Source organism: Carlito syrichta, unplaced genomic scaffold, assembly GCF_000164805.1.
Source record: "Carlito syrichta isolate Samal-C Ts95f unplaced genomic scaffold, Tarsius_syrichta-2.0.1 Scaffold113490, whole genome shotgun sequence".
NCBI classification, from domain to species: domain Eukaryota; kingdom Metazoa; phylum Chordata; class Mammalia; order Primates; family Tarsiidae; genus Carlito; species Carlito syrichta.
Window position 1 is genome coordinate 107,561 of NW_007057586.1, and position 12,513 is coordinate 120,073.

The following is a 12,513-nucleotide window of genomic DNA, read 5'->3' on the forward strand; positions in this document are numbered from 1 at the left end:
ATTTATTGTAGAGATGAAGTCTTGCCAAGTTGCCCAGGCAGGTTTCGAACCCGCGGGCTCAGGCAATCCACTCACCTCAGCCTCCCAAAGCGTGGGATTACAGGCTGAACCACCGAGCCCGGCTATAGTTTTTTATTTTATTTTAGAAAGCAGGATTTATTGAGAAGACAGAAAAGCTCCCACAGTGGGAGGAGACCCAAAGGGGTTTCCCTATTTAAAAAAAAAAAAAAAGGCCGGACGCAGTGGCTCAGGCCTATAATCCCAGCACTTTGGGAGGCCGAGGTGAGAGGACTGCCTGAGCCCATGGGTTCGAGACCAGCCTGGGCAACTTGGTAGGACCCTATCTCTACAATAAATCAAAAACCTAGCCAGACATGATGGCGCATGCCTGTAGTTCCAGCTACTTGGAAGGTTGAGGTGGAAGAATCACCTGAGCCCAGCAGGTCGAGGCTGCGGTGGCCGGGAGTGTGCTACTGCCCTCCAGCCTGGGTGACAGAGTGAGATTCCAACTCAAAAAAAAAAAAAATTAGAGACAGAGTCTTAGCTTTGTCACCCAAGCTGGAGTGCAGTGGCATAATCATAGCTCTCTGCAGCTTCAAACTCCTGAGCTCAAGCAATCCACCTCAACCTCCCAAGTACTGGAACTACAGGCCAGTGCCACCACACCTGGCTAATTTTTTTTTTTTGGTAGAAATAGGGGTCTTGCTGTGTTGCCCAGGCTGGTCTTGAACTCCTGGCCTCATGCAATCTTCCTGCCTCAGCCTTCTAAAGCGCTAGAATTATAGTCATGAGCCACTGCACTCAGCCCAAAATCCCTAGCTTTGACAATGAAGAAAAGTAGTTTGGCTTTCAGACTTTTATCTTTTCAACAGACACACTGGAGTCTACTTAAGAGATGAAAGGACAAGGAGGTGGCTCTTTTTCGATTAAATCTCCCTCATCCACCCCTACACTCACTTACCCAGCTAGGGCTAGTTTGACCATTGTGGAAAGAGTATCAGGCAGAAGGAAGAGGAAGGGTAACTTCAAAGTGTTGTCCACTACATTGATTTACATCACCCTGTCATATTCCAGGAGATAGCTTACATAGGCACATAAAACAAGATAAAAATAACTTTAAAGAGAGTAAAGACAAAGAGGAAGTGAATGTAAACAAGACAAGGCGAAGCCGAGCATTCCAGTGGACTGCTCTCTCTTCTGTGGTGGAAGTGAGGGTGCTCAAAGGGGCTCCTGCTGACATCTGGGCTTACAGACCTGCACCAGACTGTGATGTGGCAATAAATGAAACTTGATCATATGAAGCCACTGAGACTGGAGGTTGTTTATTACAGCAGCTAACATTAATGATGCTGACTAACATACTATCAAGTTGTCGGTGAAAGTTATAGCACGGCCCGATATCCACCATCAGGCCTTCCCTCAAAATGCTATTACAGGCTGGGCGTGGTGGCCCACGCCTGTAATCCCAGCACTTTGGGAGGCAGAGGCAAGAGGATTGCCCAGAGCTTCAAGACCAGCCTGGGCAACTTGGCAAGACCTCATCTCTACAATAAATTTAAAAATTAGCCAGGTCGGGGGGGCGCACGTGTGTAGTCCCAACTACTTGAAAAGCTGGGGAGGAAGGATCACCTGAACCCAGGAGGTTGAGGCTATGGTAGCCATGAGCATGTCACAGCACTCCAAAGTGAGACTCCAACTCAAAGTGAGGCAACAAAGTGAAACTCCAACTCAAAAAAAAACATGCCATTACATCATTAGTCAACTTCAGCTCTCAGGCATGGGGTGGACAATTATCTGGACCGATTCCTATGCTGCCCTGGCAGGATGTCACTCTTCCTTTGTCCCCTGAGGTCTTCAGGGCACAGTGCAGACACACATGGAGGCTTTGGGTAGGAGTGCATGACCGCAAGACACAAATCCCCTGTTTGGACTCTGTCCCCTCAGCTCAGACTGGCTGGAGGTGTCAGAGTAGACTTGGCAGGGAGATAGTGAGACACCAGCCAACTTTAAACCAACGTCTGGGTTTTCCCCTTCAATCCCTATCTGCCCACATTTGCTTTCCTTGGCCAAGGCCTCTTATCCAGGCTCTCAACACATTCTGAATGAAGAGCCTTTCAGCCATATTCTGATAAACTCTCACTACGGCAGAGCATTATTTTGCTAGTGCTGCCATAAGAAAATAGCACAGACAGGGTAGCTCAAACAACAGACATTTTTTTTTTTTTACAGTTACAGAGGCCAGAAGTCTGAGATCAAGGTGTTGACAGGGTTGGTTTCTCCTGAGGCCTAGTTCCTTGACTTGCAGGCGGTTGCCTTCTTGCTGTGTTCTCACATGGTCTACCTTCTGTGCATGTGTGTGTCCAAATTTCCTCTTCTTGTAAAGATACTGGTCAGATTGGGTTAGGACCTACGCTGATGGCCCCATTTTAACTTAATTAGCTGCCTACAGGAGCTATCTCTACATACAATCACATTCTGAGGTACGAGGGGTGAGGACTTCATGATATAAATTGGGGGGGACCCACCTCAGCACAGAACAAGAAGATCCATTTTGTGGTGGTTATAGTCATATTTCTGTGGATTTTTTTTTTTAATTGGAGTGTCACTCCGGCACCCAGGCTGGAGTGCAGTGGCATGCTCACTGCCACCCCAGCATGACCTGCTGGGCGCCAGTGATCCTTCCACCTCATCCTTCCAAGTAGCCAGAACTACAAGTGTGCACTACCGTGCCTGGCTAATTTTTGATTGATTGTACACACAAGGTCTCGCCAAGTTGCCTGGGCTGGTCTCGAACCGCGGACTCAGGCAATCCACCACCTCAGCTTCCCAAAGTGCTGGAATTACAGGCTGAGCCACCAAGTCCAGTCTCTGTGGATTTTTGTTTTTTGTTTTTTTTTCTGTCGCCCAGACTGGAGTGCAGTGGCCACTCCCGGCCACCGCAACCTACACCAGCAGGGCTCCGGCGATCCTTCCACCTCAGCCTTCCGAGTAGCCGGAACTACAGGCACCTGCTACCACGCCCAGCTGATTTTTTGATTTATTGTAGAGATGAGGTCTCGCTGCCCAGGTGGGTCTCGAACCCACAGGCTCAGGTAATCCACTCACCTCATCCTCCCAAAGGCACAGGATTACAGGCTGAGCCACCGAGCCCGGCTTCTGTGGATTTTTTTTAAGGAGAAAAAGGCCTCTTCTCAAGGAGAAGTCAGACCAACTACAAGATACTCCTAACAGGGTGCCATAATTGGGCTGGATGTTTTCCAAAGTTTGATAGAAGAAAAATATTAGGAGGAAATCTATGTTACCTTGTGCCTGGTGTTAAGTTTCTAGATTCAACACATTATTAAAATTAAAAACATTTGCTCTATGAATAACATTGTTAAGAGAATGAAAACACATGTCACCCACTAGAAGAAAATGTTTGTAACTCACATATTGAATAATAACTTGTATTCAAAATACATATGCACACACTCTTTTTTTTTTTTTTTTTTTTTTTGAGTTAAGAGTCTCACTCCGTTGCCCAGGCTGGAGTGCAGTGGCACATTCACGGCCACCCCGATGTTGACTTGCTAGCCTCCGGCGATCCTTCCGCCTCAGTCTTTTCCAAATAGCCAGAACTACAGGCGCCTGCTACCACACCCTGCTAATTTTTTATTTATTATAGAGACGAGGTCTCACCAAATTGCCTGGGCTGGTCTCAAACCTGTGGGCTCAGGCAATCCATTCACCTCGGCCTCCCAAAGTGCTGGGATTACAGGCCCACACACTCTTAATACTCAACAATTTTCTTTCTTTCTTTCTTTCTTTCTCTCTCTCTCTCTCTCTCTCTCTCTCTCTCTCTCTCTCTCTCTCTCTCTCTTTCTCTCTTTCTCTCTTTCTCTCTTTCTCTCTTTCTCTCTTTCTTTCTTTATCAGCATCTCTTTCTATTGCCCAGGTTGGAATGCAGGGGCACCATCAGGGCTCACTCCACCTTCTGGGCTCAAGCAATCCTTCTGCCTCAGCCTCCGAGTAACTGGGACTACAGACATGTACCACCATACCTGGCAAGACTCAACAATTTTTCAACCTTGTTAGCAGGGTGCGGTGGCTCACATCTATAACGCCAGCACTTCAGAAGGTTAAGGCTGGAGGATTGCTTGAGATCAGGAGTTTGAGACCAGACTGGGCAACATGCGAGTCCCCCATCTCTACAGTTTTTTTTCTTAATTAGTGGGGCATGATGTTGAGTGCCTGTAGTCCAAACTACTTGGGAGGCTAAGGTGGGAGGATTGCTTGAGCCCAGAAGGTCAAGGCTGCAGTGAGCCATGATCATGCCACTGCACTCCAGCCTGTGTAACAAACTGAGATCCAGGCTCTAAAAAAATTAAATAAATAAGTTTAAAAAATTTTTAAAGGCAAAATATCTGAATAGATACTTCACCAAAGAAGATAAGCAGATAGCAGGTAAGCATATGAAAAAAATACTCGGGCCAAACACAGTGGCTCAAGCCTGTAATCCCAGCACTTTGGGAGGCCAAGGCAAGAGCATTGCCTGAGTTCAGGGTTTCGAGACCAGCCTTGGCAACTTGGTGAGACCTTGTCTGTACAATAAATAAAAAAATTAGCTGACTATGGTGGCACACACCTATAGTTCCAGCTACTTGGAAGGCTGAGGCGGAAAGATCATCTGAGCCCAGAAGGTCAAGGCTGGGGTAGCCGTGAGCATGCCACTGCACTCCAGCCTGTGCAACAGAGTGAGACTCCAACTCAAAAAAAAAAAGAAAGAAAGAAAGAAGGAAAGGAAGAAAGAAAAAATGCTCAAAATCATTTTACATTAGGAAAATACAAATTAACACATCAGTGAGATGCCACTACATATCTATTAGCGGGCTAGAATCCCACCCACCCAAAATCCTAACAATACCAATTGCCTTCGAAGATGTCGAGCAGCTGGTGGGAACGTAAAATGATACAACCACTTTAGAGACAGTTTGGCAGCTTCTTACAGAGCTAAACATAGACTTACCATATGATCCAGCAATCATGCTCCTAGGTATTTACCCAACTGATTTGAAAACTTATGTCTAACCAAAAGTCTGTATGTAAATGTTTTCAGCAGATTTATTCCTAATTGCCCCAAAGTGGAAGCAACCAAGATATCCTTCCACAGGGGAATGTAAATCGAAAACTGCTGTACTCTAAAACAAAAAATTTATTTTGAAAAAGTTTCCAGCTTTGGGGAACATAGTTGAGTTATCAAAGCGCATGATGATACTAGTGACCATACTAATCATCACAAAATATTGCTCACCATGTGACACACTGGAGCCTGCCTTGGAGATTATTTTAAGTTTACAGAGGGGCTAGGCGTGGTGGCTCAACCCGTAATCTCAGTACTTTGGGAGGTGGAGGCGAGTGGATTGCCTGAGCCCACGGGTTTGAGACCAGCCTGGGCAACTTGGCGAGACCTCGTCTCTACAATAAATCAAAAATTAGCCAGGCATGGTAGCCCATGCCTGCAGTTCCAGCTACTTGGAAGGCTGAGACGGAAGGATCACTGGAGCCCAGCAGGTCGATGCTTGGGTGACCATGAGAGTGCCATGAGAGTGTCCACTCCAGCCTGGACAGCGGAGCGAGATTCCAACTCAAAATAAAAAAAAAATATATATATATATATATATATTTATTAGGGACCCACAATGTGCCAAGCACTGTTCTAGGTACTACAGACAAAGTGATGAATAAAACATAAAGAAAAACCTGTCCTGGAGCTTGCACTCTAATGAATGGAAGCAGAAAATAGACAAGATGTGCCAAGAGCGTGGTGGTTCCCACCTGTAATCCCAGTTACTCAGAAGGCCAAGGCAGAAAGAGTGCGTGAGCCTAAGAGTTCGAGAGCAGCCTGGCCAGCACAGTGAGGCCTCATCTCTACAAAAAATTAAAAAAATTAGCTGGGCATGATGGTATGTGCTTGTAGTCCCAGCTACTCAGGAGGCTGAGGTGGAAGGATTGCCTGAGCCCAGGATGTCAAGGCTGCGGTGAGGCATGATTGTGCCACTGCACTCCAGCCTGGGCAACAGAGTGAGACTCAGACTCAAAAAAAAATTAAGATTAAAAAAATAAACAGGATGAGTCAGTAGGATACTTGGTACGTCAGGTGGTAAGTACTATGAAAAAACTGAAAACAAGGGAAAGGCCAAGTGCAGAAGCTCACACCTGTGATCCCAGAACTTTGGGAGGCTGAGGCAGGAGGATTGCTTGAGCCCAGGAGTTTGAGACCAGCCCAGGCAACATAGTGAGACTGCCTCTCTACAAAAAATATATATAATATATAAATTAGCCAGGTGTGGTGGTGTGCACTTGTCATCTCAGCTACTTGGGAAGCTGAGGTGGAAGCCTTATGATGTCAAGGCTGCAATGAGCCATGATTGTGCCACTGCACTCCAGCTTGGGCAACAGAGTGAGGCCCTGGCTCAAAAAGAAGGAAGGAGGACAAGGAGGAGGAGAAGGAGAAGAAAGAAGAGGAATGGAGCAGAGGAGGGCTAGAAGGAGACACACAGATCAGGCAACATCTAAACAGAGACTGTGAGAGGGGAAGGGAGGAGACATGCAGACATGCAGGGGGAAATGGTCTGGGCAGAGGGAAGAGCTAGTGCAAATGCCCTGAGGTGGAAATATGCCTGACCTGTGCAAGGAATGAGCAAGGAAGGGGGGAAAGCGAGAGAGGTGCAGCACCTGATCAATCTCACAGATCACGAAAGGACTTAAGTGGTGGCCACAGATCTGTCTTTCCTTCAAACTGCTCCTCCTGGCTGCTGTGTTGACAACAGACCACTAGGGGCAAGGGACAACCTGCGAGGAAGCGGTGGATCCAATTCAGGAGAGGGATGCCGGCAGCTTGGACCAGGGCTGCGACCCTGGAAAAGGAGACAAGCTGGGTGAGTTCTGGTTTTAATCTGAAAGTAGGAGGTAGAGTCCATAGGACCTGCTGATGTTTGAATCTGGGGTATAAAATGAAGAGAGGAGTCTCAGCGGCACCAAGGGTGTCAAAGGGTTTTCCATACCTACAGACATCCTTAGTAAACTTCACTGGCCTGGACCCGGCTTCCCTCCCTCCACCTGCTTGCAAGAAGGTGGAACATGTATGGAAGGTTGTCAGGCTGGGAATGCAGCAAGGTGCTGTCTTCTGTAGGCGATAGAAAGAGCTTTGGACACAGCGTCTTCCTGAGGGCTGAAAGACGGATGTAAGAGATTGGACAACCCAAAAGGTTTCACCTGCTCTCACACCCAAGACAACACTCAGTACAGACATCTGACACCAGAATGAGGGGCCCGGGTCCCTATACACCAAGCAATGCTCCAACAGACTCCAGCTGGGTGTGCTATAATTCTATATTTGGAGATGGGGCCTCTAAGGAAGTGATTAAGGTTAACTGAAGTCATAACCGAGGTGTGACTCTGATCTGATAGGATGTGTCCTTATCAGAAGTGACACCAGCCTGGGCAACTGGCAAGATCTCGTCTCTACAATTTAAAAAAAAATTAGCCAGGCATGGTGGCACATACCAGTAGTCTCAGTTACTTGGAAGGCTGAGGCAGAAGGATCGCCTGAGCCCAGCAGGTCGAGGCTGTGGCAGCCGCAATCATGCTACTCCACTCCATCCTGAGCGACAGAGTGAGACCCTGACTCAAAAAAAAAGTGACACCTAAAAGTTCACTTATTCTCTTTCAAGGGCACACAAAGAAGAGACTGTTGAGGACACAATGAGAAGGTGGCAGTCTGCAAACCAAGAAGTGAGCCCTTACCAGGAACCTATTTGGTGGGTACCTTGATCATGGCCCTCCAGCCTCCAAGACTGAGCAAATAAATATCTGCTGTTCAAGTCACCTGGCCTACAGTATTTTGTTATGGCAGCCTGAGCTAGAACAAGTGGAAGGGGTAGTGCTGTGATCCTCAAAATTCATATGTTGAAATGTAACTCCCAATGTGATAATACTAGGAGGTGGGGCCTTGGAGATGATTGAGTCACAGAGGCTCTGCTCTCATGAGTGGGATTAGCACCCCTGAGGGAGGCTGCTTGTTCCTTTTGCCATGTGTGGACACATAAAAGTTGCCATGCATGAGGAAGGGGCCCTCACCAGACACTGAATCTGCTGGTACCTTGATCCATCCTAAGCTTCTCAGCCACCAGAACTGTGAGCAATCGTTTTCTATTATTTATAAATTGCCCAGCATTTTTGTTACAGCACCCAAATGGACTAAGACAAGTGGGTCGTAACTTTTGAAGAAACTGCCAAACGGTTTTCCATAACGGTTGTACCATCTTATATACCCATCAGCAGTGTCAAGTAACTCCTTTTTTTTTTACCATCCTGAGAGGCATCAGTTTGTTAATGCAAGGAGACAAAAGAGCATGCCAAGTCATCCACGTGACTGCTGCTGTCTATGTCTAATCACCATGCAGCACAATTAAGCAGGCCGTTAAGCACGGGGAGCTGTGATCTAAGGTGTATTCTGTTACAACACCAGACACTTTTCCATCAGGCTCAGAAACACTCTTGTTCACTCACTGTAACTTTTTCAGTGAGGATATACCTTAAGCTCCCCAGCAGAGAGTTTGCAACATATACTAGATGAGAAAACACATATAGACACCTCTCTCTCTCTCTCTTTCTCTCTCTCTCTCTCTCTCTCTCACACACACACACACACACACACACTCGCATCTGGGTAAAGCAAATTCTGGAAAGCATCCCATTCAATCATGGTGATCATTAGGAATAGCTACTGGTCTATATGGTCCCCCTCCCCATGCCCTGAAAAGATTTTAAAATAAATTTTTAATTTTAGTATAATTGTAGATTTATGCAATTATTAATTGATTGTTTGTTTGTTTGTTTATTTTGTGGAGACGTGGTCTTGCTGTGTTGCCCAGGCTGGTCTTGAACTCCCGGGCCCAAGCACTCTTCCAGCCTTGGCCTCCCAAAGTGCTGGGATTACAGGTGTGAGCCACAGCACCTGGCCTAATGGTAGATTTATAGAAAAGTTGTAAAATAGTACGAACTTCTCATATACCCCATAGCCAATTTGTTCTATTGTTATCTTACTTTATTATGGTACATTTGTCCCAACTACTGAATCAAAATTGATCCATTAGTATCAGCTAATTTTCCCTAAACCTCTCTTTCTGTTACAGAATCCCATGCAGCAGACCATATTGCATTTAGTTATCTTGTCTCTTTAGGCTCTTTCAATCTGTGACAGTTTCTCATACTTTCCTTGATTTTGATGATTTTTTTTTTTTTGAGTCAGGGTCTTACTCCATTGCCCAGGCTGAAGTGCAGTGGCATGATCACATTAATAGTTCACTGCAGCCCGGAACTCCTGGGCTCAAGTGATCCTCCTGCCTCAGCCTCCTAAAGCACTGGTATTTCAGGCGCGAGTCACCACGCTCAGCCTTGATATTATTGATGGTTTTAAAGAGTCATATATTTTATAAAATGTCCCTCAACTGAGATTCTCTACTATTTTTCTCATAGTTAGACTGGTTATGGGTTTGGGGGAGAGGAGGAAAAATATCATTCCCATCACATCAAGTCAAGGCTACATACTACCCACATAATTTGTCACTGTTGATGTTGCCCTTGATCAGCTGATGAGAGAATGTTTGTCAGGTTTCTCTGCTATGACGATACTCTTCCTCTATTTCCACCCCTTTCTACTGGACTCTTTGGAAGAAAGTCACTCTGTGCAGCCCACACTTAAGTGTGCAAAGCTATGCTTCACCTCCTCCATGGGAAGTAGGTACGTACGTTATTTAGAATCCATAAATAGGGGAGATTTGTCTCTTCCTTTCATGTATTTATTTAATCAAGTATCTATTTATATCATATAAATTCATAGGCACTTATTTTGTATTTGGGGTTATCATTCAAAATCATTTATTTTGTTTCTCAAATTGCTCCAGCTTTGGCCAATGGGGGCACTTTCAGTTGGTTCCTGTGTCCCTTTGATAAGTCCCATCACTGTGTGCTTGTGTTTAGCACTTCTTTACTTTCTGGCACTAGATGATGCTCCAGGCTCATTTTGTATATTCCCAGTCCCAGACCTAGAATCAGGCATTTCTCCAAGGAGCCTGGGCTCCTTTTATTAGAAAATGAGTCTAAAAATCAAGACCTGGGTACCGGGGTATCTTTGCTTACACCCTTTCGGCTGACAGAGCCAGCAGACATGTGTGCATACATAGACATAAAACTGTAAAGATTTTTCTATGTATCCATCTGTATCTATATTAATCTAAACATGAGTTCATACTGACGCGCCCAACTCTAACCCAGTACCACATGGATCATTCTAGCTGTCTCACAGTTGCTCATCTATAACCTCCCACTCAGGAGGGAGAAACCTGGCTTCTACTATCCACTTACTTAACTGCTCAATTCTGGCATGCATGGATAGTGTGATTTCAGAATTGTTAACCTGTATCCTATGGAAAACTTTACTGAGTAGAGTACAGTGATATGTGCAGTTCCTTTTGCTTTTAGTTTTATGGATTCATTTCTAAAATCACTTTTCCCCCAGTCAAATAATTTGTTCTGCCCTGGCTCTCTCCTTCTCCTGCCAATAAGCCTAGCCCGTGGGGTTCCCATTGTGTTGCTCTTTGTGGGGACTGGCTCACAGTCCCCTCCACCATCACTGGTCCCACTGAGCCAAGTGACACACCCCCACTCCAAAATGACCCCATTGAATCCTCCTGACCCACCTGCTCAGCTCTGGGACCTCGTGAATGGTCCCAGCCCTGGCCAGTCTTCGCTTCTGCCTGAGGACCTTTGCTTGCCCCCCAGGACCGAGCCAGTGGGGGCCAGTCAGCCTGGGTCCTGGCCAAGCTGTCCAGCCATCCTGCTGGTAACTGAGGCCTTCTCAGGTTACTCAGAGGATCACTTTGCCTTAGAAACTCCAGCTGTCACCTCAGGCGCTTCAGTAACTGATGCCAAGGCCCTGAGTAGCAGAGGGCCAGCGACAAGCGAACATCCCTGGGCATTCTGCGAGCACTGTGCTCTGTCCTTCGTGGCTACCTCGTTCAACATTGAGAAAGGTAAGTGAACTTGGGAAGGTGGTACAACACCCAATGATCTGGGATGGGGGACCCCAGGATGCCTCTTTCTCTTGCTCTGAGATAGGCCAGTCAGCCCTATCAGGAGCCTGGATCCCTGCTCCCAGGGGAAGGGGAGGGAAGAGACAGTGGCCCAGGCTGGGGGTCTGGTGGGTGGGATAGAAGACCTGGGTCAGTCTGCAGAACTGGGGACACACTAGAGGGCTTGACATGCTTCAAAAGCCCTCAGGGGCTTGAGTGCTGGCAGTCTTTTTGACCCTGTGGTTCCCCCACTCTGGGTTGCTCTGGTCTCTGATGACTATCACTGGCACCCGATATAAGTGTGCTGGTCACAACAGATACACATGGCAAATTCAGTTTCCAGCTAGCCCCTCTTTGATGGTGGGGGAGCTGGCTGCCTATCTAATGAGGCAAGAATTGGCTTCAGGCCCCTTCGTGATGTGGTTGGTGATGCTCCCACTCCGCCTGGACACGGGGACTATGGAAGCCTAGTGCTTTGCCACCAAGTGACAGAGGAAGTATCCTTTAGGTTCCAAGCCCAGGACCAGAACCACAGCCTGGCAGACAAGGACGAGGGCCCCTGAGGTGGGTTTGGACCGGATGCTGCCAGTCCCAGGGTGTAACAGCCTCCACCCCACCCAGTATGAGACGTTCTCACATCAGGCCCCCTAGTGGCCAGGTGACTGTTTCTCACTGGGTGTCATTCAAGGACATTTCGTCCATGGGCCTCTGTCCCTCCTCCATTTTCCTAGCTTCTCTGAAGTGCTTCCCAGGGTTCCTGGGAGAGGCTGGTTCTTGGGAGGAGAAACCAATGGGAGGAGGACTCTCGTGAGTAGGTCTCCACGCATCTGGGTTGAGGGCATGCGAGACCAGGGTCTTTGAAAACCAGCCCTCAGACAAGCCCTCCTCTGAGCCAGGCTCAGGAAGCCTCAGACACCGACCAGAACAATAAGCCTTCACATCACACACTGTTACAATGTCAGAGGCCCTCCACAGACTCCTGTAAGGAATCCCTGTCCTAAACAGACAAACAGAAACACACATGGACTGTTCCATCCAGAACAGTCCATCCTCACCTCCTAACTGGGGGCTGGTTCCTAGTCCCCCTTATCGGCCTACACAATCAGCTTCTTTGGGAGGACCTCTTCCCCTGAGTCTGTCCAACAGCCCCCAAGGAAGTCAAGGGGAGTCTTACAACTCAAAAGTTGAATCTTCTCTTATTAGGAAAGGACATAGTACTTCCAAATGAGACCCTCTGTCATTTCCTCTTTACTTAGAAGTTTCTAGTACTCAGTATCTTATACAGAAACCCAGGTCTAAACAGACTTAAAAAGAGAGAGAAAAGCCGGGCTAGGTGGCTCAGCCTGTAATCCCACGCCTTGGGAGGCTGAGGTGAGTGGATTGCCTGAGCCCGCGGGTT

The 12,513-nt window shown here is 47.1% G+C and overlaps 1 long non-coding RNA gene across 1 annotated transcript in view; it reads left to right on the top strand.

Annotated features, from left to right (window-relative positions):
- The window catches only part of LOC110596765, a 19,456-nt gene extending 11,590 nt beyond the window's left edge, over positions 1-7,866 (top strand). The window contains exon 2 of the long non-coding RNA XR_002482700.1: positions 7,713-7,866. This is a non-coding gene — a long non-coding RNA (uncharacterized LOC110596765). The remainder of the gene's footprint in view (positions 1-7,712) is intronic.
- Positions 7,867-12,513: the final 4,647 nt, after the last annotated feature.